This window comes from Pseudophryne corroboree, unplaced genomic scaffold (assembly GCF_028390025.1).
Source record: "Pseudophryne corroboree isolate aPseCor3 unplaced genomic scaffold, aPseCor3.hap2 scaffold_481, whole genome shotgun sequence".
Taxonomy (NCBI): Eukaryota; Metazoa; Chordata; class Amphibia; order Anura; family Myobatrachidae; genus Pseudophryne; species Pseudophryne corroboree.
The window spans coordinates 255369-280899 of record NW_026970093.1 but is presented as its reverse complement, the minus strand read 5'-3'; the positions used below and the strand labels follow the sequence as shown (position 1 = coordinate 280899).

Genomic DNA, 25531 nt, shown 5'->3' with positions numbered 1-25531 from the left:
AAAACAAGGTGATATCTAATCAGCACACAGGTAAGGAATTAAGAAAATCTTTCTTTATGGGTGAAGATGTTTCTCACAAATTGTTGTCCCAATGCATCATTGAAATTCAAGATGGAAGATGATTTTCATATATCACTTGTACATTTTGCATTGCTCTTCTGGTGACAATGTAGTTTGTTTTTGTCAATTACCATTTCAGTAATAGGGTAAAGAAAATTAAGTGGATTTTTTAAAGAAAACAATGCTGTCAATATACTATTAAAACAAATTAAAATGATAAAAGTTATTGTACTTTAAGTAAAAATAAAAGAGCCAAAATATCAATCCCAGTTTTTGATTACTTTAATTATAAAAAAAAAAATGCACATAGCAGAGGATAGTTTCGATCAATCAACCTCTGGGTTATGGGCCCAGCATGCTTCCATTGCACTACTCTGCTGCTCATGGAAGTGTAAGAGATCCTGAAGACTAAATTGATTAAAGGCCTAAAAGTACTGGACTATAAGGAAAGACTTACTAGGCTGAATATTTATACACTAGAAAAGAGGTGCCTAAGAGGAGATATTATTAATATCTTCAAATATGTAAAGATACATAACAAAGAGTTATCAGAGGAATTATTTATTAAAAGAACACGTGGTCACTCGCTGCGACTGGAGGAAAGTTCAGAACGCAATGGAGGAAAGGTTTCTTCACTGTTAGGGCAATCAGGATGTGGAATTCCCTGCCAGGGAAGGTGGTAATGGCGGACTCTGTAATTGGATTTAAAAAAGGAATGGATACATTTCTGAATGAAAAAGCTATCCAAGGTTATAATACTTAAAATATCAACATGGTTAATCCGGGGTTAACATGAGTTATAGTAGCTAACTAGTCATAAAACATTATTCAGCAAGTATGTAGAATCATCACAACTTAAAACAGGTTGAACACGATGGGCAATTTGCCTCTATTCAACCTCAAAAACTATGTTACTATATTACTATGTTATTGTAGTATACAGAACACCACAATGCAATGAGCAGTGATAGTGAGCACTGATGAGGATACTAGAACTGACACTGAGCAGCAAGATGCAGCACTGGACTATTAGTAATGTACTGTAGTATGCTGAGCACCACAATGCAGCACAAGACAATGAGCAGTGATACTGAGCACTGATGAGGATACTACTGAGAACTGACACTGAGCAGGAGAGACACACTACTAGTATTACTGAGCAGCAATAAGTAACCACTGATACTGAGCACTGATATTGAGATTTCCACTGAGAGAACATAGCCACGTCCTCTCCGCTCTCTCTTCAATGCACGAGTAAAAATGGCAGCAACGCGCAGCTCTTTATATGGAATCCGAATCTCGCGAGAATCCGACAGCGGGATGATGACATTTTCCCTTGTTCAGGTTTTCCGAGTCAGGCGGGAACAACCAAGCCAGCCTCGGACCAGTGTAAACCACGTGGAGTTCGTGGGGAATTCGGTTCTCGGAGAACCGAACCCGCTCCTCTCTACCTTATACCCATCAATTTTTTTATTTTCAATCTAAGCCCCTGCAGTTTTCTGTAAGCATCTGCTTCGCTATGATGATCAACAAGTCACAAGGGCAAACACTCAGGGTTTGAGGCGTAGATCTTAGGACCAGCTGCTACAAGCATGGCAGAGGTGTCACTATCACTGGTGACACCCAGAGAGGTGGCGAGGGAGATTGTAATGCAGTGCGCGCAGATAAGCAGCGCAATGGTAAAAAGGAGGCATGGTTTCATAGGTAGGGGCGTGGCCTGGTGGCCTGAATCTACATTTTGTTGCTCCGGGTGTCCCGGGGGTTGGGGGCTGCACCCGGGGACTAGTGTGTGAGCGGTGCTGGCTCCTGCACAGTGACAGGGCATGGCCACCCAGCATGACGCCTCCCTTCTTGACCATGCTGTAATTGCAGTCGCACTGCAGTTCAGCGTGATCATAAAAAATGGTGTAGGCTCCTGCTGGTGCAGACTGTATGTGCGCGCAGGAAGCCGCCACCATTTTTGTGATCACAGCGGCTGAATGTGATGTCATACAGCCGCTGTGACCACACCCCCTGTGTCTCCTCCGTTGCAGACCCCATTTTGAAGCCTTGCCCCCGCACCGCTCCATCCCTGACTTGGAAATGGAGTGTTGCTGACCCACCTCTCCCCCCCTTCCCCGCCCCGATTGACAGGCAGAGGCGATCACATTCTCTGCGGGGTGCCGCAGAAAATGCAGGCACATGCGTATGCTCTTAGCAATTTTTGCAGTTGGATCGCTTATTGTGATTGCAATCCAACCTGAATCAGGCCCTATTACCTATCACAATGCGCTGCGGGCAGTACAAAATTGGGTTAATATAGGAGAAAAAACCCCAGACCTGTGCTCCTTAACTGTACCTGGTGGCTAGTGGAGCGGCTGCCCAGTAATCAGTGTCCACCGCAGTGCGCACACGGCCCACCCCCTACGGCCTCGCTCCCCTTCATCAGCGGCCTCGTGATCCGGAAGGGTGGTGTGTGTGTGACAGACCTTAGGATGAAACCGGAGCCTCCGCTGCAGTGACCCAGCAACCAGGGCACGGGAGTATACAGCGCCGCTGGGAGTGATGAAGCTGCAGTAAAGATGTCTATTAGACCTAGCCTGCTGCAGCCCTTGTAGATTCTCATAAAACAAGTTCTTCTTTTCTTGTCAAAATTAATAGCTAAGAATAGGCTGCCTGAGGCAGGCCCCTGTTAATTGGCCTGCTACTGAAGGCACCAACTACAAACTGAGCTCCCTGTTCATGGAAGCGGGGTTATAGAGGAGAATGCACTGAGCTTCTTGGGAACAGTCAAAAGCTTTGAGCCGGTTGGTGCCTCAGATCAAGATCCTACTCTACACCCCAATGTGAATCCTTGTGGAGTCCAGTGTACCCCACAGAAGAAATTAATGTGTCACACCCATTGGCAGCAACCTTAGAATAGCTGCTGACGGGCACAATTGAGAAAGGAAGGGGGGGGGGGGGGGACATTTGAATCCAGCACATAGATGCAATTCAAATATGTAATTTGTACCTTCCTATTTTAAAATATAATGGATGAACCTCACCCTGTGAGAACAATCTTCATGATCAAGAGATCTAATATGTAAAATAAGTATGAGTTGGGATAGGGCTGGGGAGGGTGGCAGCTCGGGCAGCCCCTCCCCCGTCAAGTTAAGGAGATTCAACTGAGGAAGCACAAGGGAACTCTCGTCTGGGGACAACAACTGCAGGGAGACCACATCTTTTCAGATGAACATGGGAGGGCGGAAGGCTGCCTAATACTGAAGCACCATCAAATATCAAACCATATCCAACAACTAGTACAAGCATTCCTGGGGGAAGGTCTGCAGCAGACGGATTTGCATACGGTGATGTCATCCAAGCAGTGGGCCAAAGTTGGCTGGAACTCTCATCTGCATATAAAAAGAGAAAAGGGGCATGCAGGGCATGGCGGCCTTTTGCAGTGCTTGGATGACCCCTAGTTCGCATTAAACACCCCCACCCTCCTTTGGTGTGGGGCTCATGTTGGCCATGCCCCATCCCCTGAAGCATTCATGCTGATTTCTTGCAGCAGCTGGGCACTGTAACAGCTCCAGAGCTGCTCTGTAAGGCAAGTAAAAGGGTGTGGGCCCTGCAGCACCACCTGTAGTTCGCATTGTGCGTTGGAAGGCACAAAGTAAGCAGACGGGAGGAGAAGTCAGGATAGTACACAAGGGCATCCTTTTCTCTTAGTCCGTAGAGGATGCTGGGGTCACATTAAGAACCATGGGGTATAGACGGGATCCGCAAGAGACATGGGCACTTTAAGACTTTCAAAGGGTGTGAACTGGCTCCTCCCTCTATGCCCCTCCTCCAGACTCCAGTTATAGGAACTGTGCCCAGGGAGACGGACATTTCGAGGAAAGGATTTATTGTTAAACTAAGGTGAGCATCTTACCAGCTCACACCTTAAGCATGCCGCAGAACGTGGCATTCAACAGAACACAAGCCAACGGCATGAACAATTGCAGCAAAAAGCTGACCAGAACCGTAACACAACATGTGTATAACCACAAGTAATAACTGCAGACACAGTATGGACTGGGACGGGTGCCCAGCATCCTCTACGTACTAAGAGAAAAGGATTTACCGGTAGGTATTAAAATCCTATTTTCTCATACGACCTAGAGGATGCTGGGGTCACATTAAGAACCATGGGGTTATACCAAAGCTCTTGAACGGGTGGGAGAGTGCGTACGACTCTGCAGCACCGAATGACCCAACTTGAGGTTATCATCAGCCAAGGTATCAAACTTGTAAAACTTAGCAAAAGTGTTTACTAAATAGCTGCTCGGCAAAGTTGCAATGCCGAGACTCCCCGACCAGCTGCCCAGGATGAACCCACCTTTCTAGTAGAATGGGTCTTCACCTAATTCAGTAACGGCAATCCTGCCGTGGAATGAGCATGCTGAATCTTACCACAGATCCAGCGCATAATGGTCTGCATGGAAGCAGGACACCCAATCATGTTGGGAGCATACAGGACAAACAGAGCCTCTGTTTTCCTAATCTGAACCGTTCTGGTGACATAAATTTTCAAAGTTCTGACCACAGCCAGAGACTTTGACTCAACGAAGGTGTCAGTGGCCAAAGGCACCATGTGGAAAGATGAACCACCTTCGGCAGAAATTGTTGACGTGTCCTCAATTCTGCTCTATCTTCTTGTGATACTGCATGGTTTGTACTGTTTTCCATGTGCTCCCAGATCTTTCAAGCAAGTAGCATGGTCAAGAAAGTTCTGTTTGAAAAGAAACAAACATTTACTGTCATTGTTATGCAAATAAACTTACATTAAAGCTAACAAGAAAGCACACTCGTTCTGTCTTTAAACTGATAAAAGAAACCCCAATAATATGGGGCATGCAAAAATTGAGATAAAACTCAGTTTTGCTCCTCTCCACGGAAATCTTTAATAAAAGGCGAAATATTTGTTAGTTCTGAAGAGAAACCAGAGCATGACCAAGATTCCACCTGTCGCCTGAGTGCCATGCCAGCAGTTCTCATTCAGCTCAAAGTGAGCACCCAATTTGAATGAAAGAAAGCAGATTTCTCACCAGGCTTCCCCTTGCTATAAACATGGTTTGTACTCTTTTCCATGTGCTCCCAGATCTTTCAAGCAATTAGTATAGTCAAGAAAGTTCTGTTTGAAAAGAAACAAACATTTACTGTCATTTCTACGCAAATGAGCTTACATTAAAGCACACTCGTTCTATCTTTAAACTGATAAAAGAAACCCCAATAAGATGGGGCATGCAAAAATTTAGATAAAACTCAGTTTTGCTCCTCTCCACGGAAATCTTTAGTAAAAGGCGAAAGATTTGTTCGTTCTGAAGAGAAACCAGAGCATGACCAAGATTCCACCTGTCGCCTGAGTGCCATGCCAGCAGTCCTCATTCAGCTCAAAGTGAGCACCCAATTTGAAAGAAAGAAAGCAGATTTCTCACCAGGCTTCCCCTTGCTATAAGCATGGTTTGTACTCTTTTTCATGTGCTCCCAGATCTTTCAAGCAATTAGTATGGTCAAGAAAGTTCTGCTTGAAAAGAAACAGACATTTATTGTCATTGTTATGCAAATAAACTTACATTAAAGCTAACAAGAAAGCACACTCGTTCTGTCTTTAATCCGATAAAAGAAACCCCAATAATATGGGGCATGCAAAAATTGAGATAAAACTCAGTTTTGCTCCTCTCCACGGAAATCTTTAGTAAAAGGCGAAAGATTTGTTCGTTCTGAAGAGAAACCAGAGCATGACCAAGATTCCACCTGTCGCCTGAGTGCCGTGCCAGCAGTCCTCATTCAGATCAAAGTGAGCGCCCAATTTGAAAGAAAGCAGATTTCTCACCTGTCTTCTCCTTGCTATAAGCATGGTTTGTACTGTATTCCATGTGCTCCCAGATCTTTCAAGCAAGTAGCATGGTCAAGAAAGTTCTGTTTGAAAAGAAACAAACATTTACTGTCATTTCTATGCAAATGAGCTTACATTAAAGCACACTCATTCTATCTTTAAACCGATAAAAGAAACCCCAAAAAGATGGGGCATGCAAAAATTGAGATAAAACTCGGTTTTGCTCCTCTCCACGGAAATCTTTAGTAAAAGGCGAAAGATTTGTTCGTTCTGAAGAGAAACCAGAGCATGACCAAGATTTTTATCTGAAAATATGTGTTCTCCCTGCAGTTGTTGTCCCCAGATGAGAGTTCCCTTGTGCTGCCTCAGTTGAATCTCCTTTACTTGACAGGGGGATGCTCGAGCAGCGACCCTCCCCAGCTCTAGCCCAACTCCTACTTACCTGCCAGGTGAGATACTATGATCATGAAGGTGCTTCTCCCAGGGCAAGGCTCACCCATTGCACTCTGGGTGTGCTGCTTCTGCGATTTCCCCAAATGTGGGAAACTTGACTGCATAATTTGTGTTTCCCCTGGTCGGCTCTCGTATAATTCAGATCTCTTTGTCTCAGGTCTCTCTCCAGCCTAGTTTGCTGTCTGTTTCCACTTCTCTTTTCTTGAGCCGCTCCCTTCTATGCCCTTGCGCACTATCCTGACTTCTCCCGTCTGCTTACTTCGTGCCTTCCAATGCACAATGCAAACTACAGGTAGTGCTGCAGGGCCCACACCCTTTTACTTGCCTTACAGAGCAGCTCTGGAGCAGTTACAGTGCCCAGCTGCTGCAAGAAATCAGCTTGAATGCTTCAGGGGCTGGGGCATAGCCAACATGAGCCCCACACCGAAGGAGGGTGGAGGTGTGTAATGCGAACTAGGGGTCATCCAAGCGCCGCAAAAGGCCGCCATGCCCTGCACGCCCCTTTTCTCTTTTCATATGCAGACGAGGGTTGAAGCCAACTTTGACCCACTGCTTGGATGGCATCACCATATGCAAATCCATCTGCTGCAGGCCTTCCCCCAGGAATGCTTGCACTAGTTGTTGCATTTGGTTTGTTGTTTGGGGGTGCTTCAGTATTAGGCAGCCTTCTGCCCTCCCATGTTCATCTGAAAATATGTGTTCTCCCTGCAGTTGTTGTCCCCAGATGAGAGTTCCCTTGTGCTGCCTCAGTTGAATCTCCTTTACTTGACAGAGATGTGCCTGAGCAGCGGCCCTCCCCAGCCCTATCCCAAATCATACTTATTTTGCATAGGAGAGACCATGGTCTTGAAGATTGTTCTCCCAGGGTGAGGTTCATTCATTGCATTCTGGGTATGCTGACCCCTGTGATTTCCCCAAATGTGGGAAACTCAACTGCATTATTTGTGGTAGTGGGGGACTGTGTTTGTGCTTTCCTCTGGTCAGCTCTTTTAAAAGTCAGATTTCTTTGTTTCAGTTCTTCCTCTAGCCTTGTTCTTCTTTCGAGAGTTCCCTTGTGCTGCCTCAGTTGGTTCTCCTTCACTTGACAGGGGGGTGCCCGAGCAGCGACCCTCCCCAGCTCTAGCCCAACTTCTACTTACCTGCCAGGTGAGATACTATAATTATGAAGGTGCTTCTCCCAGGGCAAGGCTCACCCATTGCACTCTGGATGTGCTGCCCCTGCGATTTCCCCAAATGTGGGAAACTTGACTGCATAATTTGTGTTTCCCCTGGTCGGCTCTCGTATAATTCAGATCTCTTTGTCTCAGGTCTCTCTCCAGCCTAGTTTGCTGTCTGTTTCCACTTCTCTTTTCTTAAGCCGCTCCATTCTATGGCCTTGCGCACTATCCTTACTTCTCCCGTCTGCTTACTTTGTGCCTTCCAATGCACAATGCAAACTACAGGTAGTGCTGCAGGGCCCACACCCTTTTACTTGCCGTACAGAGCAGCTCTGGAGCTGTTACAGTGCCCAGCTACTGCAAGAAATCAGCTTGAATGCTTCAGGGGCTGGGGCATAGCCAACATGAGCCCCACACCAAAGGAGGGTGGAGGTGTTTAATGCGAACTAGGGGTCATCCAAGCGCCGCAAAAGGCCGCCATGCCCTGCACGCCCCTTTTCTCTTTTTCATATGCAGACGAGGGTTGAAGCCAACTTTGACCCACTGCTTGGATGACATCACCATATGCAAATCCATCTGCTGCAGGCCTTCCCCCAGGAATGCTTGCACTAGTTGTTGCATTTGGTTTGTTGTTTGGGGGTGCTTCAGTATTAGGCAGCCTTCTGCCCTCCCATGTTCATCTGAAAATATGTGTTCTCCCTGCAGTTGTTGTCCCCAGATGAGAGTTCCCTTATGCTGCCTCAGTTGAATCTCCTTTACTTGACAGAGATGTGCCTGAGCAGCGGCCCTCCCCAGCCCTATCCCAAATCATACTTATTTTGCATAGGAGATACCATGGTCATGAAGATTATTCTCCCAGTGTGAGGTTCATTCATTGCATTCTGGGTATGCTGACCCCTGTGATTTCCCCAAATGTGTGAAACTCGACAGCATTATTTGTGGTAGTGGGGGACTGTGTTTGTGTTTTCCTCTGGTCAGCTCAGGTAAAAGTCAGATTTCTTTGTCTCAGATCTTCCTCTAGCCTTGTTCTTCTTTCGAGAATTCCCTTGTGCTGCCTCAGTTGGATCTCCTTCACTTGACAGGGGGGTACCCGAGCAGCGACCCTCCCCAGCTCTAGCCCAACTCCTACTTACCTGCCAGGTGAGATACTATGATCACGTAGGTGCTTCTCCCAGGGCAAGGCTCACCCATTGCACTCTGGGTGTGCTGCTCCTGCGATTTCCCCAAATGTGGGAAACTTGACTGCATAATTTGTGTTTCCCCTGGTCGGCTCTCGTATAATTCAGATCTCTTTGTCTCAGGTCTCTCTCCAGCCTAGTTTGCTGTCTGTTTCCACTTCTCTATTCTTAAGTGCCTTCCAATGCACAATGCAAACTACAGGTAGTGCTGCAGGGCCCACACCCTTTTACTTGCCGTACAGAGCAGCTCTGGAGCTGTTACAGTGCCCAGCTGCTGCAAGAAATCAGCTTGAATGCTTCAGGGGCTGGGGCATAGCCAACATGAGCCCCACACCGAAGGAGGGTGGGGGTGTTTAATGCGAACTAAGGGTCATCCAAGCGCCGCAAAAGGCCGCCATGCCCTGCATACCCCTTTTCTCTTTTCATATGCAGATGAGGGTTCCAGCCAACTTTGGCCCACTGCTTGGATGACATCACCGTATGCAAATCCGTCTTCTGCAGAACTTCCCCCAGGAATGCTTGTACTAGTTGTTGCATTTGGTTTGTTGTTTGGGGGTGCTTCAGTATTAGGCAGCCTTCTGCCCTCCCATGTTCATCTGAAAATATGTGTTCTCCCTGCAGTTGTTGTCCCCAGATGGGAGTTCCCTTGTGCTGCCTCAGTTGAATCTCCTTTACTTGACAGAGATGTGCCTGAGCAGCGGCCCTCCCCAGCCCTATCCCAAATCATACTTATTTTGCATAGGAGATACCATGGTCATGAAGATTGTTCTCCGAGGGTGAGGTTCATTCATTGCATTTTGGGTATGCTGACCCCTGTGATTTCCCCAAATGTGGGAAACTCGACTGCATTATTTGTGGTAGTGGGGGACTGTGTTTGTGCTTTCCTCTGGTCAGCTCTGGTAAAAGTCAGATTTCTTTGTCTCAGATTTTCCTCTAGCCTTGTTCTTCTTTCGAGAGTTCCCTTGTGCTGCCTCAGTTGGATCTCCTTCACTTGACAGGGGGGTACCCGAGCAGCAACCCTCCCCAGCTCTAGCCCAACTCCTACTTACCTGCCAGGTGAGATACTATGATCATGAAGGTGCTTCTCCCAGGGCAAGGCTCACCCATTGCACTCTGGGTGTGCTGCTCCTGCGATTTCCCCAAATGTGGGACACTTGACTGCATAATTTGTGTTTCCCCTGGTCGGCTCTCGTATAATTTAGATCTCTTTGTCTCAGGTCTCTCTCCAGCCTAGTTTGCTGCCTGTTTCCACTTCTCTTTTCTTGAGCCGCTCCCTTCTATGCCCTTGCGCACTATCCTGACTTCTCCCGTCTGCTTACTTTGTGCCTTCCAACGCACAATGCGAACTACAGGTAGTGCTGCAGGGCCCACACCCTTTTACTTGCCTTACAGAGCAGCTCTGGAGCTGTTACAGTGCCCAGCTGCTGCAAGAAATCAGCTTGAATACTTCAGGGGCTGGGGCATAGCCAACATGAGCCCCACACCGAAGGAGAATGGAGGTGTTTAATGAGAACTAGGGGTCATCCAAGCGCCGCAAAAGGCCGCCATTCCCTGCATAACCCTTATTCTCTTTTCATATGCAGATGAGGGTTCCAGCCAACTTTGGCCCACTGCTTGGATGACATCACCGTATGCAAATCCGTCTTCTGCAGACCTTCTCCCAGGAATGCTTTTACTAGTTGTTGCATTTGGTTTGTTGTTTGGGGGTGCTTCAGTATTAGGCAGCCTTCTGCCCTCCCATGTTCATCTGAAAATATGTGTTCTCCCTGCAGTTGTTGTCCCCAGATGAGAGTTCCCTTGTGCTGCCTCAGTTGAATCTCCTTTACTTGACAGAGATGTGCCTGAGCAGCGGCCCTCCCCAGCCCTATCCCAAATCATACTTATTTTGCATAGGAGATACCATGGTCATGAAGATTGTTCTCCCAGGGTTAGGTTCATTCATTGCATTCTGGGTATGCTGACCCCTGTGATTTCCCCAGATGTGGGAAACTCAACTGCATTATTTGTGGTAGTGGGGGACTGTGTTTGTGCTTTCCTCTGGTCAGCTCTGGTAAAAGTCAGATTTCTTTGTCTCAGATCTTCCTCTAGCCTTGTTCTTCTTTCGAGAGTTCCCTTGTGCTGCCTCAGTTGGATCTCCTTCACTTGACAGGGGGGTGCCCGAGCAGCGACCCTCCCCAGCTCTAGCCCAACTCCTACTTACCTGCCAGGTGAGATACTATGATCATGTAAGTGCTTCTCCCAGGGCAAGGCTCACCCAATGCACTCTGGGTGTGCTGCCCCTGCGATTTCCCCAAATGTGGGAAACTTGACTGCATAATTTGTGTTTCCCCTGGTCGGCTCTCATATAATTCAGATCTCTTTGTCTCAGGTCTCTCTCCAGCCTAGTTTGCTGTCTGTTTCCACTTCTTTTTTCTTAAGCCCCTCCCTTCTATACTCTTGTGGACTATCCTGACATCTCCTCCTGTCTGCTTACTTTGTGCCTTCCAATGCACAATGCAAACTACAGGTAGTGCTGCAGGGCCCACACCCTTTTACTTGCCTTACAGAGCAGCTCTGGAGCTGTTACAGTGCCCAGCTGCTGCAAGAAATCAGCTTGAATGCTTCAGGGGCTGGGGCATAGCCAACATGAGCCCCACACCGACGGAGGGTGGAGGTGTTTAATGCAAACTAAGGGTCATCCAAGCACCGCAAAAGGCCGCCATGCCCTGCATACCCCTTTTCTCTTTTCATAGGCAGATGAGGGTTCCAGCCAACTTTGGCCCACTGCTTGGATGACATCACCGTATGCAAATCCGTCTTCTGCAGACCTTTTCCCAGGAATGCTTGTACTAGTTGTTGCATTTGGTTTGTTGTTTGGGGGTGCTTCAGTATTAGGCAGCCTTCTGCTCTCCCATTTTCATCTGAAAATATGTGTTCTCCCTGCAGTTGTTGTCCCCAGATGAGAGTTCCCTTGTGCTGCCTCAGTTGAATCTCCTTTACTTGACAGAGATGTGCCTGAGCAGCGGCCCTCCCCAGCCCTATCCCAAATCATACTTATTTTGCATAGGAGATACCATTATCATGAAGATTGTTCTCCCAGGGTGAGGTTCATTCATTGCATTCTGGGTATGCTGACCCCTGTGATTTCCCCAAATGTGGGAAACTCGACTGCATTATTTGTTGTAGTGGGGGACTGTGTTTGTGCTTTCCTCTGGTCAGCTCTGGTAAAAGTCAGATTTCTATGTCTCAGATCTTCATCTAGCCTTGTTCTTTTTTCGAGAGTTTCCTTGTGCTGCCTCAGTTGGATCTCCTTCACTTGACAGGGGGGTGCCCGTACAGCGACCCTCCCCAGCTCTAGCCCAACTCTTACCTGCCAGGTGAGATACTATGATCAGGAAGGTGCTTCTCCCAGGGCAAGGCTCACCCAATGCACTCTGGGTGTGCTGCTCCTACGATTTCCCCAAATGTGGGACACTTGATTACATAATTTGTGTTTCCTCTGGTCGGCTCTCGTATAATTCAGATCTCTTTGTCTCAGGTCTCTCTCCAGCCTAGTTTGCTGTCTGTTTCCACTTCTCTTTTCTTGAGCCGCTCCCTTCTATGCCCTTGTGCACTATCCTGACTTCCCCGTCTGCTTACTTTGTGCCTTCCAACGCACAATGCAAACTACAGGTAGTGCTGCAGGGCCCACACCCTTTTACTTGCTTTACAGAGCAGCTCTGGAGCTGTTACAGTGCCCAGCTGCTGCAAGAAATCAGCTTGAATGCTTCAGGGGCTGGGGCATAGCCAACATGAGCCCCACACCGAAGGAGGGTGGAGGTGTTTAATGCGAACTAGGGGTCATCCAAGCGCCGCAAAAGGCCGCCATGCCCTGCACACCCCTTTTTTATTTTCATATGCAGACGAGGGTTGAAGCCAACTTTGACCCACTGCTTGGATGACATCACCATATGCAAATCCGTCTGCTGCAGGCCTTCCCCCAGGAATGCTTGCACTAGTAGTTGCATTTGGTTTGTTGTTTGGGGGTGCTTCAGTATTAGGCAGCCTTCTGCCCTCCCATGTTCATCTGAAAATATGTGTTCTCCCTGCAGTTATTGTCCCCAGATGAGAGTTCCCTTGTGCTGCCTCAGTTGAATCTCCTTTACTTGACAGAGATGTGCCTGAGCAGCGGCCCTCCCCAGCCCTATCCCAAATCATACTTATTTTGCATAGGAGATACCATGGTCATGAAGATTGTTCTCCCATGGTGAGGTTCATTCATTGCACTCTGGGTATGCTGACCCCTGTGATTTCCCCAAATGTGGGAAACTCGACTGCATTATTTGTGGTAGTGGGGGACTGTGTTTGTGCTTTCCTCTGGTCAGCTCTGGTATAAGTCAGATTTCTTTGTCTCCGATCTTCCTCTAGCCTTGTTCTTCTTTCGAGAGTTCCCTTGTGCTGCCTCAGTTGGATCTCCTTCACTTGACAGGGAGTGCCCGAGCAGCAATCCTCCACAGCTCTAGCCCAACTCCTACTTACCTGCCAGGTGAGATACTATGATCTTCACTGTTAGGGCAATCAGGATGTGGAATTCCCTGCCAGGGAAGGTGGTAATGGCGGACTCTGTAATTGGATTTAAAAAAGGAATGGATACATTTCTGAATGAAAAAGCTATCCAAGGTTATAATACTTAAAATATCAACATGGTTAATCCGGGGGTAACATGAGTTATAGTAGCTAACTAGTCATAAAACATTATTCAGCAAGTATGTAGAATCATCACAACTTAAAACAGGTTGAACACGATGGGCAATTTGCCTCTATTCAACCTCAAAAACTATGTTGCCATATGTTACTATATTACTATGTTACTGTAGTATACAGAACACCACAATGTAATGAGCAGTGATAGTGAGCACTGATGAGGATACTAGAACTGACACTGAGCAGCAAGATGCAGCACTGGACTATTAGTAATGTACTGTAGTATGCTGAGCACCACAATGCAGCACAAGACAATGAGCAGTGATACTGAGCACTGATGAGGATACTACTGAGAACTGACACTGAGCAGGAGAGACACACTACTAGTATTACTGAGCAGCAATAAGTAACCACTGATACTGAGCACTGATATTGAGATTTCCACTGAGAGAACATAGCCACGTCCTCTCCGCTCTCTCTTCAATGCACGAGTAAAAATGGCGGCAACGCGCAGCTCTTTATATGGAATCCGAATCTCGCGAGAATCCGACAGCGGGATGATGACATTTTCCCTTGTTCAGGTTTTCCGAGTCAGGCGGGAACAACCGAGCCTGCCTCGGACCAGTGTAAACCACGTGGAGTTCGTCGGGAATTCGGTTCTCGGAGAACCGAACCCGCTCCTCTATATATACTATATTACTATGTTACTGTAGTATACAGAACACCACAATGCAATGAGCAGTGATAGTGAGCACTGATGAGGATATTAGAACTGACACTGAGCAGCAAGATGCAGCACTGGACTATTAGTAATGTACTGTAGTATGCTGAGCACCACAATGCAGCACAAGACAATGAGCAGTGATACTGAGCACTGATGAGGATACTACTGAGAACTGACACTGAGCAGGAGAGACACACTACTAGTATTACTGAGCAGCAATAAGTAACCACTGATACTGAGCACTGATATTGAGATTTCCACTGAGAGAACATAGCCACGTCCTCTCCGCTCTCTCTTCAATGCACGAGTAAAAATGGCAGCAACGCGCAGCTCTTTATATGGAATCCGAATCTCGCGAGAATCCGACAGCGGGATGATGACATTTTCCCTTGTTCAGGTTTTCCGAGTCAGGCGGGAACAACCGAGCCAGCCTCGGACCAGTGTAAACCACGTGGAGTTCGTGGGGAATTCGGTTCTCGGAGAACCGAACCCGCTCCTCTCTACCTTATACCCATCAATTTTTTTATTTTCAATCTAAGCCCCTGCAGTTTTCTGTAAGCATCTGCTTCGCTATGATGATCAACAAGTCACAAGGGCAAACACTCAGGGTTTGAGGCGTAGATCTTAGGACCAGCTGCTACAAGCATGGCAGAGGTGTCACTATCACTGGTGACACCCAGAGAGGTGGCGAGGGAGATTGTAATGCAGTGCGCGCAGATAAGCAGCGCAATGGTAAAAAGGAGGCATGGTTTCATAGGTAGGGGCGTGGCCTGGTGGCCTGAATCTACATTTTGTTGCTCCGGGTGTCCCGGGGGTTGGGGGCTGCACCCGGGGACTAGTGTGTGAGCGGTGCTGGCTCCTGCACAGTGACAGGGCATGGCCACCCAGCATGACGCCTCCCTTCTTGACCATGCTGTAATTGCAGTCGCACTGCAGTTCAGCGTGATCATAAAAAATGGTGTAGGCTCCTGCTGGTGCAGACTGTATGTGCGCGCAGGAAGCCGCCACCATTTTTGTGATCACAGCGGCTGAATGTGATGTCATACAGCCGCTGTGACCACGCCCCCTGTGTCTCCTCCGTTGCAGACCCCATTTTGAAGCCTTGCCCCCGCACCGCTCCATCCCTGACTTGGAAATGGAGTGTTGCTGACCCACCTCTCCCCCCCTTCCCCGCCCCGATTGACAGGCAGAGGCGATCACATTCTCTGCGGGGTGCCGCAGAAAATGCAGGCACATGCGTATGCTCTTAGCAATTTTTGCAGTTGGATCGCTTATTGTGATTGCAATCCAACCTGAATCAGGCCCTATTACCTATCACAATGCGCTGCGGGCAGTACAAAATTGGGTTAATATAGGAGAAAAAACCCCAGACCTGTGCTCCTTAACTGTACCTGGTGGCTAGTGGAGCGGCTGCCCAGTAATCAGTGTCCACCGCAGTGCGCACACGGCCCACCCCCTACGGCCTCGCTCCCCTTCATCAGCGGCCTCGTGATCCGGAAGGGTGGTGTGTGTGTGACTGACCTTAGGATGAAACCGGAGCCTCCGCTGCAGTGACCCAGCAACCAGGGCACGGGAGTATACAGCGCCGCTGGGAGTGATGAAGCTGCAGTAAAGATGTCTATTAGACCTAGCCTGCTGCAGCCCTTGTAGATTCTCATAAAACAAGTTCTTCTTTTCTTGTCAAAATTAATAGCTAAGAATAGGCTGCCTGAGGCAGGCCCCTGTTAATTGGCCTGCTACTGAAGGCACCAACTACAAACTGAGCTCCCTGTTCATGGAAGCGGGGTTATAGAGGAGAATGCACTGAGCTTCTTGGGAACAGTCAAAAGCTTTGAGCCGGTTGGTGCCTCAGATCAAGATCCTACTCTACACCCCAATGTGAATCCTTGTGGAGTCCAGTGTACCCCACAGAAGAAATTAATGTGTCACACCCATTGGCAGCAACCTTAGAATAGCTGCTGACGGGCACAATTGAGAAAGGAAGGGGGGGGGGGACATTTGAATCCAGCACATAGATGCAATTCAAATATGTAATTTGTACCTTCCTATTTTAAAATATAATGGATGAACCTCACCCTGTGAGAACAATCTTCATGATCAAGAGATCTAATATGTAAAATAAGTATGAGTTGGGATAGGGCTGGGGAGGGTGGCAGCTCGGGCAGCCCCTCCCCCGTCAAGTTAAGGAGATTCAACTGAGGAAGCACAAGGGAACTCTCGTCTGGGGACAACAACTGCAGGGAGACCACATCTTTTCAGATGAACATGGGAGGGCGGAAGGCTGCCTAATACTGAAGCACCATCAAATATCAAACCATATCCAACAACTAGTACAAGCATTCCTGGGGGAAGGTCTGCAGCAGACGGATTTGCATACGGTGATGTCATCCAAGCAGTGGGCCAAAGTTGGCTGGAACTCTCATCTGCATATAAAAAGAGAAAAGGGGCATGCAGGGCATGGCGGCCTTTTGCAGTGCTTGGATGACCCCTAGTTCGCATTAAACACCCCCACCCTCCTTTGGTGTGGGGCTCATGTTGGCCATGCCCCATCCCCTGAAGCATTCATGCTGATTTCTTGCAGCAGCTGGGCACTGTAACAGCTCCAGAGCTGCTCTGTAAGGCAAGTAAAAGGGTGTGGGCCCTGCAGCACCACCTGTAGTTCGCATTGTGCGTTGGAAGGCACAAAGTAAGCAGACGGGAGGAGAAGTCAGGATAGTACACAAGGGCATCCTTTTCTCTTAGTCCGTAGAGGATGCTGGGGTCACATTAAGAATAATGGGGTATAGACGGGATCCGCAAGAGACATGGGCACTTTAAGACTTTCAAAGGGTGTGAACTGGCTCCTCCCTCTATGCCCCTCCTCCAGACTCCAGTTATAGGAACTGTGCCCAGGGAGACGGACATTTCGAGGAAAGGATTTATTGTTAAACTAAGGTGAGCATCTTACCAGCTCACACCTTAAGCATGCCGCAGAACGTGGCATTCAACAGAACACAAGCCAACGGCATGAACAATTGCAGCAAAAAGCTGACCAGAACCGTAACACAACATGTGTATAACCACAAGTAATAACTGCAGACACAGTATGGACTGGGACGGGTGCCCAGCATCCTCTACGTACTAAGAGAAAAGGATTTACCGGTAGGTATTAAAATCCTATTTTCTCATACGACCTAGAGGATGCTGGGGTCACATTAAGAACCATGGGGTTATACCAAAGCTCTTGAACGGGTGGGAGAGTGCGTACGACTCTGCAGCACCGAATGACCCAACTTGAGGTTATCATCAGCCAAGGTATCAAACTTGTAAAACTTAGCAAAAGTGTTTACTAAATAGCTGCTCGGCAAAGTTGCAATGCCGAGACTCCCCGACCAGCTGCCCAGGATGAACCCACCTTTCTAGTAGAATGGGTCTTCACCTAATTCAGTAACGGCAATCCTGCCGTGGAATGAGCATGCTGAATCTTACCACAGATCCAGCGCATAATGGTCTGCATGGAAGCAGGACACCCAATCATGTTGGGAGCATACAGGACAAACAGAGCCTCTGTTTTCCTAATCTGAACCGTTCTGGTGACATAAATTTTCAAAGTTCTGACCACAGCCAGAGACTTTGACTCAACGAAGGTGTCAGTGGCCAAAGGCACCATGTGGAAAGATGAACCACCTTCGGCAGAAATTGTTGACGTGTCCTCAATTTTGCTCTATCTTCTTGTGATACTGCATGGTTTGTACTGTTTTCCATGTGCTCCCAGATCTTTCAAGCAAGTAGCATGGTCAAGAAAGTTCTGTTTGAAAAGAAACAAACATTTACTGTCATTGTTATGCAAATAAACTTACATTAAAGCTAACAAGAAAGCACACTCGTTCTGTCTTTAAACTGATAAAAGAAACCCCAATAATATGGGGCATGCAAAAATTGAGATAAAACTCAGTTTTGCTCCTCTCCACGGAAATCTTTAATAAAAGGCGAAATATTTGTTAGTTCTGAAGAGAAACCAGAGCATGACCAAGATTCCACCTGTCGCCTGAGTGCCATGCCAGCAGTTCTCATTCAGCTCAAAGTGAGCACCCAATTTGAATGAAAGAAAGCAGATTTCTCACCAGGCTTCCCCTTGCTATAAACATGGTTTGTACTCTTTTCCATGTGCTCCCAGATCTTTCAAGCAATTAGTATAGTCAAGAAAGTTCTGTTTGAAAAGAAACAAACATTTACTGTCATTTCTACGCAAATGAGCTTACATTAAAGCACACTCGTTCTATCTTTAAACTGATAAAAGAAACCCCAATAAGACGGGGCATGCAAAAATTTAGATAAAACTCAGTTTTGCTCCTCTCCACGGAAATCTTTAGTAAAAGGCGAAAGATTTGTTCGTTCTGAAGAGAAACCAGAGCATGACCAAGATTCCACCTGTCGCCTGAGTGCCATGCCAGCAGTCCTCATTCAGCTCAAAGTGAGCACCCAATTTGAAAGAAAGAAAGCAGATTTCTCACCAGGCTTCCCCTTGCTATAAGCATGGTTTGTACTCTTTTTCATGTGCTCCCAGATCTTTCAAGCAATTAGTATGGTCAAGAAAGTTCTGCTTGAAAAGAAACAGACATTTATTGTCATTGTTATGCAAATAAACTTACATTAAAGCTAACAAGAAAGCACACTCGTTCTGTCTTTAATCCGATAAAAGAAACCCCAATAATATGGGGCATGCAAAAATTGAGATAAAACTCAGTTTTGCTCCTCTCCACGGAAATCTTTAGTAAAAGGCGAAAGATTTGTTCGTTCTGAAGAGAAACCAGAGCATGACCAAGATTCCACCTGTCGCCTGAGTGCCGTGCCAGCAGTCCTCATTCAGATCAAAGTGAGCGCCCAATTTGAAAGAAAGCAGATTTCTCACCTGTCTTCTCCTTGCTATAAGCATGGTTTGTACTGTATTCCATGTGCTCCCAGATCTTTCAAGCAAGTAGCATGGTCAAGAAAGTTCTGTTTGAAAAGAAACAAACATTTACTGTCATTTCTATGCAAATGAGCTTACATTAAAGCACACTCATTCTATCTTTAAACCGATAAAAGAAACCCCAAAAAGATGGGGCATGCAAAAATTGAGATAAAACTCGGTTTTGCTCCTCTCCACGGAAATCTTTAGTAAAAGGCGAAAGATTTGTTCGTTCTGAAGAGAAACCAGAGCATGACCAAGATTTTTATCTGAAAATATGTGTTCTCCCTGCAGTTGTTGTCCCCAGATGAGAGTTCCCTTGTGCTGCCTCAGTTGAATCTCCTTTACTTGACAGGGGGATGCTCGAGCAGCGACCCTCCCCAGCTCTAGCCCAACTCCTACTTACCTGCCAGGTGAGATACTATGATCATGAAGGTGCTTCTCCCAGGGCAAGGCTCACCCATTGCACTCTGGGTGTGCTGCTTCTGCGATTTCCCCAAATGTGGGAAACTTGACTGCATAATTTGTGTTTCCCCTGGTCGGCTCTCGTATAATTCAGATCTCTTTGTCTCAGGTCTCTCTCCAGCCTAGTTTGCTGTCTGTTTCCACTTCTCTTTTCTTGAGCCGCTCCCTTCTATGCCCTTGCGCACTATCCTGACTTCTCCCGTCTGCTTACTTCGTGCCTTCCAACGCACAATGCAAACTACAGGTAGTGCTGCAGGGCCCACACCCTTTTACTTGCCTTACAGAGCAGCTCTGGAGCAGTTACAGTGCCCAGCTGCTGCAAGAAATCAGCTTGAATGCTTCAGGGGCTGGGGCATAGCCAACATGAGCCCCACACCGAAGGAGGGTGGAGGTGTGTAATGCGAACTAGGGGTCATCCAAGCGCCGCAAAAGGCCGCCATGCCCTGCACGCCCCTTTTCTCTTTTCATATGCAGACGAGGGTTGAAGCCAACTTTGACCCACTGCTTGGATGGCATCACCATATGCAAATCCATCTGCTGCAGGCCTTCCCCCAGGAATGCTTGCACTAGTTGTTGCATTTGGTTTGTTGTTTGGGGGTGCTTCAGTATTAGGCAGCCTTCTGCCCTCCCATGTTCATCTGAAAATATGTGTTCTCCCTGCAGTTGTTGTCCCCAGATGAGAGTTCCCTTGTGCTGCCTCAGTTGAATCTCCTTTACTTGACAGAGATGTGCCTGAGCAGCGGCCCTCCCCAGCCCTATCCCAAATCATACTTATTTTGCATAGGAGAGACCATGGTCTTGAAGATTGTTCTCCCAGGGTGAGGTTCATTCATTGCATTCTGGGTATGCTGACCCCTGTGATTTCCCCAAATGTGGGAAACTCAACTGCATTATTTGTGGTAGTGGGGGACTGTGTTTGTGCTTTCCTCTTGTCAGCTCTTTTAAAAGTCAGATTTCTTTGTTTCAGTTCTTCCTCTAGCCTTGTTCTTCTTTCGAGAGTTCCCTTGTGCTGCCTCAGTTGGTTCTCCTTCACTTGACAGGGGGGTGCCCGAGCAGCGACCCTCCCCAGCTCTAGCCCAACTTCTACTTACCTGCCAGGTGAGATACTATAATCATGAAGGTGCTTCTCCCAGGGCAAGGCTCACCCATTGCACTCTGGATGTGCTGCCCCTGCGATTTCCCCAAATGTGGGAAACTTGACTGCATAATTTGTGTTTCCCCTGGTCGGCTCTCGTATAATTCAGATCTCTTTGTCTCAGGTCTCTCTCCAGCCTAGTTTGCTGTCTGTTTCCACTTCTCTTTTCTTGAGCCGCTCCCTTCTATGCCCTTGCGCACTATCCTGACTTCTCCCGTCTGCTTACTTCGTGCCTTCCAACGCACAATGCAAACTACAGGTAGTGCTGCAGGGCCCACACCCTTTTACTTGCCTTACAGAGCAGCTCTGGAGCAGTTACAGTGCCCAGCTGCTGCAAGAAATCAGCTTGAATGCTTCAGGGGCTGGGGCATAGCCAACATGAGCCCCACACCGAAGGAGGGTGGAGGTGTGTAATGCGAACTAGGGGTCATCCAAGCGCCGCAAAAGGCCGCCATGCCCTGCACGCCCCTTTTCTCTTTTCATATGCAGACGAGGGTTGAAGCCAACTTTGACCCACTGCTTGGATGACATCACCATATGCAAATCCATCTGCGGCAGGCCTTCCCCCAGGAATGCTTGCACTAGTTGTTGCATTTGGTTTGTTGTTTGGGGGTGCTTCAGTATTAGGCAGCCTTCTGCCCTCTCATGTTCATCTGAAAATATGTGTTCTCCCTGCAGTTGTTGTCCCCAGATGGGAGTTCCCTTGTGCTGCCTCAGTTGAATCTCCTTTACTTGACAGAGATGTGCCTGAGCAGCGGCCCTCCCCAGCCCTATCCCAAATCATACTTATTTTGCATAGGAGATACCATGGTCATGAAGATTGTTCTCCGAGGGTGAGGTTCATTCATTGCATTTTGGGTATGCTGATCCCTGTGATTTCCCCAAATGTGGGAAACTCGACTGCATTATTTGTGGTAGTGGGGGACTGTGTTTGTGCTTTCCTCTGGTCAGCTCTGGTAAAAGTCAGATTTCTTTGTCTCAGATTTTCCTCTAGCCTTGTTCTTCTTTCGAGAGTTCCCTTGTGCTGCCTCAGTTGGATCTCCTTCACTTGACAGGGGGGTACCCGAGCAGCAACCCTCCCCAGCTCTAGCCCAACTCCTACTTACCTGCCAGGTGAGATACTATGATCATGAAGGTGCTTCTCCCAGGGCAAGGCTCACCCATTGCACTCTGGGTGTGCTGCTCCTGCGATTTCCCCAAATGTGGGACACTTGACTGCATAATTTGTGTTTCCCCTGGTCGGCTCTCGTATAATTTAGATCTCTTTGTCTCAGGTCTCTCTCCAGCCTAGTTTGCTGCCTGTTTCCACTTCTCTTTTCTTGAGCCGCTCCCTTCTATGCCCTTGCGCACTATCCTGACTTCTCCCGTCTGCTTACTTTGTGCCTTCCAACGCACAATGCGAACTACAGGTAGTGCTGCAGGGCCCACACCCTTTTACTTGCCTTACAGAGCAGCTCTGGAGCTGTTACAGTGCCCAGCTGCTGCAAGAAATCAGCTTGAATACTTCAGGGGCTGGGGCATAGCCAACATGAGCCCCACACCGAAGGAGAATGGAGGTGTTTAATGAGAACTAGGGGTCATCCAAACGCCGCAAAAGGCCGCCATTCCCTGCATAACCCTTATTCTCTTTTCATATGCAGATGAGGGTTCCAGCCAACTTTGGCCCACTGCTTGGATGACATCACCGTATGCAAATCCGTCTTCTGCAGACCTTCTCCCAGGAATGCTTTTACTAGTTGTTGCATTTGGTTTGTTGTTTGGGGGTGCTTCAGTATTAGGCAGCCTTCTGCCCTCCCATGTTCATCTGAAAATATGTGTTCTCCCTGCAGTTGTTGTCCCCAGATGAGAGTTCCCTTGTGCTGCCTCAGTTGAATCTCCTTTACTTGACAGAGATGTGCCTGAGCAGCGGCCCTCCCCAGCCCTATCCCAAATCATACTTATTTTGCATAGGAGATACCATGGTCATGAAGATTGTTCTCCCAGGGTTTGGTTCATTCATTGCATTCTGGGTATGCTGACCCCTGTGATTTCCCCAAATGTGGGAAACTCAACTGCATTATTTGTGGTAGTGGGGGACTGTGTTTGTGCTTTCCTCTGGTCAGCTCTGGTAAAAGTCAGATTTCTTTGTCTCAGATCTTCCTCTAGCCTTGTTCTTCTTTCGAGAGTTCCCTTGTGCTGCCTCAGTTGGATCTCCTTCACTTGACAGGGGGGTGCCCGAGCAGCGACCCTCCCCAGCTCTAGCCCAACTCCTACTTACCTGCCAGGTGAGATACTATGATCATGTAGGTGCTTCTCCCAGGGCAAGGCTCACCCAATGCACTCTGGGTGTGCTGCCCCTGCGATTTCCCCAAATGTGGGAAACTTGACTGCATAATTTGTGTTTCCCCTGGTCGGCTCTCATATAATTCAGATCTCTTTGTCTCAGGTCTCTCTCCAGCCTAGTTTGCTGTCTGTTTCCACTTCTTTTTTCTTAAGCCCCTCCCTTCTATACCCTTGTGGACTATCCTGACATCTCCTCCTGTCTGCTTACTTTGTGCCTTCCAATGCACAATGCAAACTACAGGTAGTGCTGCAGGGCCCACACCCTTTTACTTGCCTTACAGAGCAGCTCTGGAGCTGTTACAGTGCCCAGCTGCTGCAAGAAATCAGCTTGAATGCTTCAGGGGCTGGGGCATAGCCAACATGAGCCCCACACCGACGGAGGGTGGAGGTGTTTAATGCAAACTAAGGGTCATCCAAGCACCGCAAAAGGCCGCCATGCCCTGCATACCCCTTTTCTCTTTTCATATGCAGATGAGGGTTCCAGCCAACTTTGGCCCACTGCTTGGATGACATCACCGTATGCAAATCCGTCTTCTGCAGACCTTTTCCCAGGAATGCTTGTACTAGTTGTTGCATTTGGTTTGTTGTTTGGGGGTGCTTCAGTATTAGGCAGCCTTCTGCTCTCCCATTTTCATCTGAAAATATGTGTTCTCCCTGCAGTTGTTGTCCCCAGATGAGAGTTCCCTTGTGCTGCCTCAGTTGAATCTCCTTTACTTGACAGAGATGTGCCTGAGCAGCGGCCCTCCCCAGCCCTATCCCAAATCATACTTATTTTGCATAGGAGATACCATTATCATGAAGATTGTTCTCCCAGGGTGAGGTTCATTCATTGCATTCTGGGTATGCTGACCCCTGTGATTTCCCCAAATGTGGGAAACTCGACTGCATTATTTGTTGTAGTGGGGGACTGTGTTTGTGCTTTCCTCTGGTCAGCTCTGGTAAAAGTCAGATTTCTATGTCTCAGATCTTCATCTAGCCTTGTTCTTTTTTCGAGAGTTTCCTTGTGCTGCCTCAGTTGGATCTCCTTCACTTGACAGGGGGGTGCCCGTACAGCGACCCTCCCCAGCTCTAGCCCAACTCTTACCTGCCAGGTGAGATACTATGATCAGGAAGGTGCTTCTCCCAGGGCAAGGCTCACCCAATGCACTCTGGGTGTGCTGCTCCTACGATTTCCCCAAATGTGGGACACTTGATTACATAATTTGTGTTTCCTCTGGTCGGCTCTCGTATAATTCAGATCTCTTTGTCTCAGGTCTCTCTCCAGCCTAGTTTGCTGTCTGTTTCCACTTCTCTTTTCTTGAGCCGCTCCCTTCTATGCCCTTGTGCACTATCCTGACTTCCCCGTCTGCTTACTTTGTGCCTTCCAACGCACAATGCAAACTACAGGTAGTGCTGCAGGGCCCACACCCTTTTACTTGCTTTACAGAGCAGCTCTGGAGCTGTTACAGTGCCCAGCTGCTGCAAGAAATCAGCTTGAATGCTTCAGGGGCTGGGGCATAGCCAACATGAGCCCCACACCGAAGGAGGGTGGAGGTGTTTAATGCGAACTAGGGGTCATCCAAGCGCCGCAAAAGGCCGCCATGCCCTGCACACCCCTTTTTTTTTTTCATATGCAGACGAGGGTTGAAGCCAACTTTGACCCACTGCTTGGATGACATCACCATATGCAAATCCGTCTGCTGCAGGCCTTCCCCCAGGAATGCTTGCACTAGTAGTTGCATTTGGTTTGTTGTTTGGGGGTGCTTCAGTATTAGGCAGCCTTCTGCCCTCCCATGTTCATCTGAAAATATGTGTTCTCCCTGCAGTTATTGTCCCCAGATGAGAGTTCCCTTGTGCTGCCTCAGTTGAATCTCCTTTACTTGACAGAGATGTGCCTGAGCAGCGGCCCTCCCCAGCCCTATCCCAAATCATACTTATTTTGCATAGGAGATACCATGGTCATGAAGATTGTTCTCCCATGGTGAGGTTCATTCATTGCACTCTGGGTATGCTGACCCCTGTGATTTCCCCAAATGTGGGAAACTCGACTGCATTATTTGTGGTAGTGGGGGACTGTGTTTGTGCTTTCCTCTGGTCAGCTCTGGTAAAAGTCAGATTTCTTTGTCTCCGATCTTCCTCTAGCCTTGTTCTTCTTTCGAGAGTTCCCTTGTGCTGCCTCAGTTGGATCTCCTTCACTTGACAGGGAGTGCCGAGCAGCAATCCTCCACAGCTCTAGCCCAACTCCTACTTACCTGCCAGGTGAGATACTATGATCTTCACTGTTAGGGCAATCAGGATGTGGAATTCCCTGCCAGGGAAGGTGGTAATGGCGGACTCTGTAATTGGATTTAAAAAAGGAATGGATACATTTCTTAATGAAAAAGCTATCCAAGGTTATAATACTTAAAATATCAACATGGTTAATCCGGGGGTAACATGAGTTATAGTAGCTAACTAGTCATAAAACATTATTCAGCAAGTATGTAGAATCATCACAACTTAAAACATGTTGAACACGATGGGCAATTTGCCTCTATTCAACCTCAAAAACTATGTTACCATATGTTACTATATTACTATGTTACTGTAGTATACAGAACACCACAATGTAATGAGCAGTG

General features: G+C 47.7%; 26 non-coding genes and 4 pseudogenes across 26 annotated transcripts; 22 read left to right on the top strand and 8 right to left on the bottom strand.

Moving 5' to 3' along the window:
• Nucleotides 1–4901: 4901 nt before the first annotated feature.
• On the bottom strand, nt 4902–5017 carry LOC135029177 (U5 spliceosomal RNA). The gene has a single exon (XR_010225350.1). It is a non-coding gene; the product is annotated as a U5 spliceosomal RNA (small nuclear RNA).
• Nucleotides 5018–5291: 274 nt separating this feature from the next.
• Nucleotides 5292–5407, bottom strand: LOC135029147 (U5 spliceosomal RNA). Its single transcript, XR_010225321.1, has one exon. It is a non-coding gene; the product is annotated as a U5 spliceosomal RNA (small nuclear RNA).
• A 286-nt stretch (nt 5408–5693) lies between these two features.
• Nucleotides 5694–5809, bottom strand: LOC135029150 (U5 spliceosomal RNA). Its single transcript, XR_010225324.1, has one exon. It is a non-coding gene; the product is annotated as a U5 spliceosomal RNA (small nuclear RNA).
• A 270-nt stretch (nt 5810–6079) lies between these two features.
• LOC135029156 (U5 spliceosomal RNA) lies at nt 6080–6195 on the bottom strand. Its single transcript, XR_010225330.1, has one exon. It is a non-coding gene; the product is annotated as a U5 spliceosomal RNA (small nuclear RNA).
• A 144-nt stretch (nt 6196–6339) lies between these two features.
• Nucleotides 6340–6502, top strand: LOC135029032 (U1 spliceosomal RNA). The gene has a single exon (XR_010225247.1). It is a non-coding gene; the product is annotated as a U1 spliceosomal RNA (small nuclear RNA).
• Nucleotides 6503–7173: 671 nt separating this feature from the next.
• Nucleotides 7174–7337, top strand: LOC135028807 (U1 spliceosomal RNA). Its single transcript, XR_010225035.1, has one exon. It is a non-coding gene; the product is annotated as a U1 spliceosomal RNA (small nuclear RNA).
• A 152-nt stretch (nt 7338–7489) lies between these two features.
• On the top strand, nt 7490–7652 carry LOC135029111 (U1 spliceosomal RNA). The gene has a single exon (XR_010225298.1). It is a non-coding gene; the product is annotated as a U1 spliceosomal RNA (small nuclear RNA).
• Nucleotides 7653–8324: 672 nt separating this feature from the next.
• Nucleotides 8325–8488, top strand: LOC135028940 (U1 spliceosomal RNA). Its single transcript, XR_010225164.1, has one exon. It is a non-coding gene; the product is annotated as a U1 spliceosomal RNA (small nuclear RNA).
• A 152-nt stretch (nt 8489–8640) lies between these two features.
• On the top strand, nt 8641–8803 carry LOC135029044 (U1 spliceosomal RNA). The gene has a single exon (XR_010225258.1). It is a non-coding gene; the product is annotated as a U1 spliceosomal RNA (small nuclear RNA).
• A 615-nt stretch (nt 8804–9418) lies between these two features.
• Nucleotides 9419–9582, top strand: LOC135028804 (U1 spliceosomal RNA). Its single transcript, XR_010225032.1, has one exon. It is a non-coding gene; the product is annotated as a U1 spliceosomal RNA (small nuclear RNA).
• A 152-nt stretch (nt 9583–9734) lies between these two features.
• Nucleotides 9735–9876, top strand: LOC135029049 (U1 spliceosomal RNA; annotated as a pseudogene).
• A 693-nt stretch (nt 9877–10569) lies between these two features.
• LOC135028846 (U1 spliceosomal RNA) lies at nt 10570–10733 on the top strand. Its single transcript, XR_010225073.1, has one exon. It is a non-coding gene; the product is annotated as a U1 spliceosomal RNA (small nuclear RNA).
• A 152-nt stretch (nt 10734–10885) lies between these two features.
• LOC135029114 (U1 spliceosomal RNA) lies at nt 10886–11027 on the top strand (annotated as a pseudogene).
• A 695-nt stretch (nt 11028–11722) lies between these two features.
• On the top strand, nt 11723–11886 carry LOC135028849 (U1 spliceosomal RNA). The gene has a single exon (XR_010225076.1). It is a non-coding gene; the product is annotated as a U1 spliceosomal RNA (small nuclear RNA).
• Nucleotides 11887–12034: 148 nt separating this feature from the next.
• On the top strand, nt 12035–12197 carry LOC135029142 (U1 spliceosomal RNA). The gene has a single exon (XR_010225319.1). It is a non-coding gene; the product is annotated as a U1 spliceosomal RNA (small nuclear RNA).
• Nucleotides 12198–12867: 670 nt separating this feature from the next.
• Nucleotides 12868–13031, top strand: LOC135028843 (U1 spliceosomal RNA). The gene has a single exon (XR_010225070.1). It is a non-coding gene; the product is annotated as a U1 spliceosomal RNA (small nuclear RNA).
• A 4938-nt stretch (nt 13032–17969) lies between these two features.
• LOC135029176 (U5 spliceosomal RNA) lies at nt 17970–18085 on the bottom strand. The gene has a single exon (XR_010225349.1). It is a non-coding gene; the product is annotated as a U5 spliceosomal RNA (small nuclear RNA).
• Nucleotides 18086–18359: 274 nt separating this feature from the next.
• On the bottom strand, nt 18360–18475 carry LOC135029162 (U5 spliceosomal RNA). Its single transcript, XR_010225336.1, has one exon. It is a non-coding gene; the product is annotated as a U5 spliceosomal RNA (small nuclear RNA).
• Nucleotides 18476–18761: 286 nt separating this feature from the next.
• LOC135029149 (U5 spliceosomal RNA) lies at nt 18762–18877 on the bottom strand. The gene has a single exon (XR_010225323.1). It is a non-coding gene; the product is annotated as a U5 spliceosomal RNA (small nuclear RNA).
• Nucleotides 18878–19147: 270 nt separating this feature from the next.
• Nucleotides 19148–19263, bottom strand: LOC135029154 (U5 spliceosomal RNA). Its single transcript, XR_010225328.1, has one exon. It is a non-coding gene; the product is annotated as a U5 spliceosomal RNA (small nuclear RNA).
• A 144-nt stretch (nt 19264–19407) lies between these two features.
• Nucleotides 19408–19570, top strand: LOC135029031 (U1 spliceosomal RNA). Its single transcript, XR_010225246.1, has one exon. It is a non-coding gene; the product is annotated as a U1 spliceosomal RNA (small nuclear RNA).
• Nucleotides 19571–20241: 671 nt separating this feature from the next.
• On the top strand, nt 20242–20405 carry LOC135028803 (U1 spliceosomal RNA). Its single transcript, XR_010225031.1, has one exon. It is a non-coding gene; the product is annotated as a U1 spliceosomal RNA (small nuclear RNA).
• Nucleotides 20406–20557: 152 nt separating this feature from the next.
• Nucleotides 20558–20720, top strand: LOC135029091 (U1 spliceosomal RNA). The gene has a single exon (XR_010225283.1). It is a non-coding gene; the product is annotated as a U1 spliceosomal RNA (small nuclear RNA).
• Nucleotides 20721–21391: 671 nt separating this feature from the next.
• LOC135028844 (U1 spliceosomal RNA) lies at nt 21392–21555 on the top strand. Its single transcript, XR_010225071.1, has one exon. It is a non-coding gene; the product is annotated as a U1 spliceosomal RNA (small nuclear RNA).
• Nucleotides 21556–21707: 152 nt separating this feature from the next.
• LOC135029048 (U1 spliceosomal RNA) lies at nt 21708–21849 on the top strand (annotated as a pseudogene).
• Nucleotides 21850–22542: 693 nt separating this feature from the next.
• LOC135028809 (U1 spliceosomal RNA) lies at nt 22543–22706 on the top strand. Its single transcript, XR_010225037.1, has one exon. It is a non-coding gene; the product is annotated as a U1 spliceosomal RNA (small nuclear RNA).
• Nucleotides 22707–22858: 152 nt separating this feature from the next.
• On the top strand, nt 22859–23000 carry LOC135029108 (U1 spliceosomal RNA; annotated as a pseudogene).
• A 695-nt stretch (nt 23001–23695) lies between these two features.
• Nucleotides 23696–23859, top strand: LOC135028848 (U1 spliceosomal RNA). Its single transcript, XR_010225075.1, has one exon. It is a non-coding gene; the product is annotated as a U1 spliceosomal RNA (small nuclear RNA).
• A 148-nt stretch (nt 23860–24007) lies between these two features.
• LOC135029141 (U1 spliceosomal RNA) lies at nt 24008–24170 on the top strand. The gene has a single exon (XR_010225318.1). It is a non-coding gene; the product is annotated as a U1 spliceosomal RNA (small nuclear RNA).
• A 670-nt stretch (nt 24171–24840) lies between these two features.
• Nucleotides 24841–25004, top strand: LOC135028842 (U1 spliceosomal RNA). Its single transcript, XR_010225069.1, has one exon. It is a non-coding gene; the product is annotated as a U1 spliceosomal RNA (small nuclear RNA).
• Nucleotides 25005–25531: the final 527 nt, after the last annotated feature.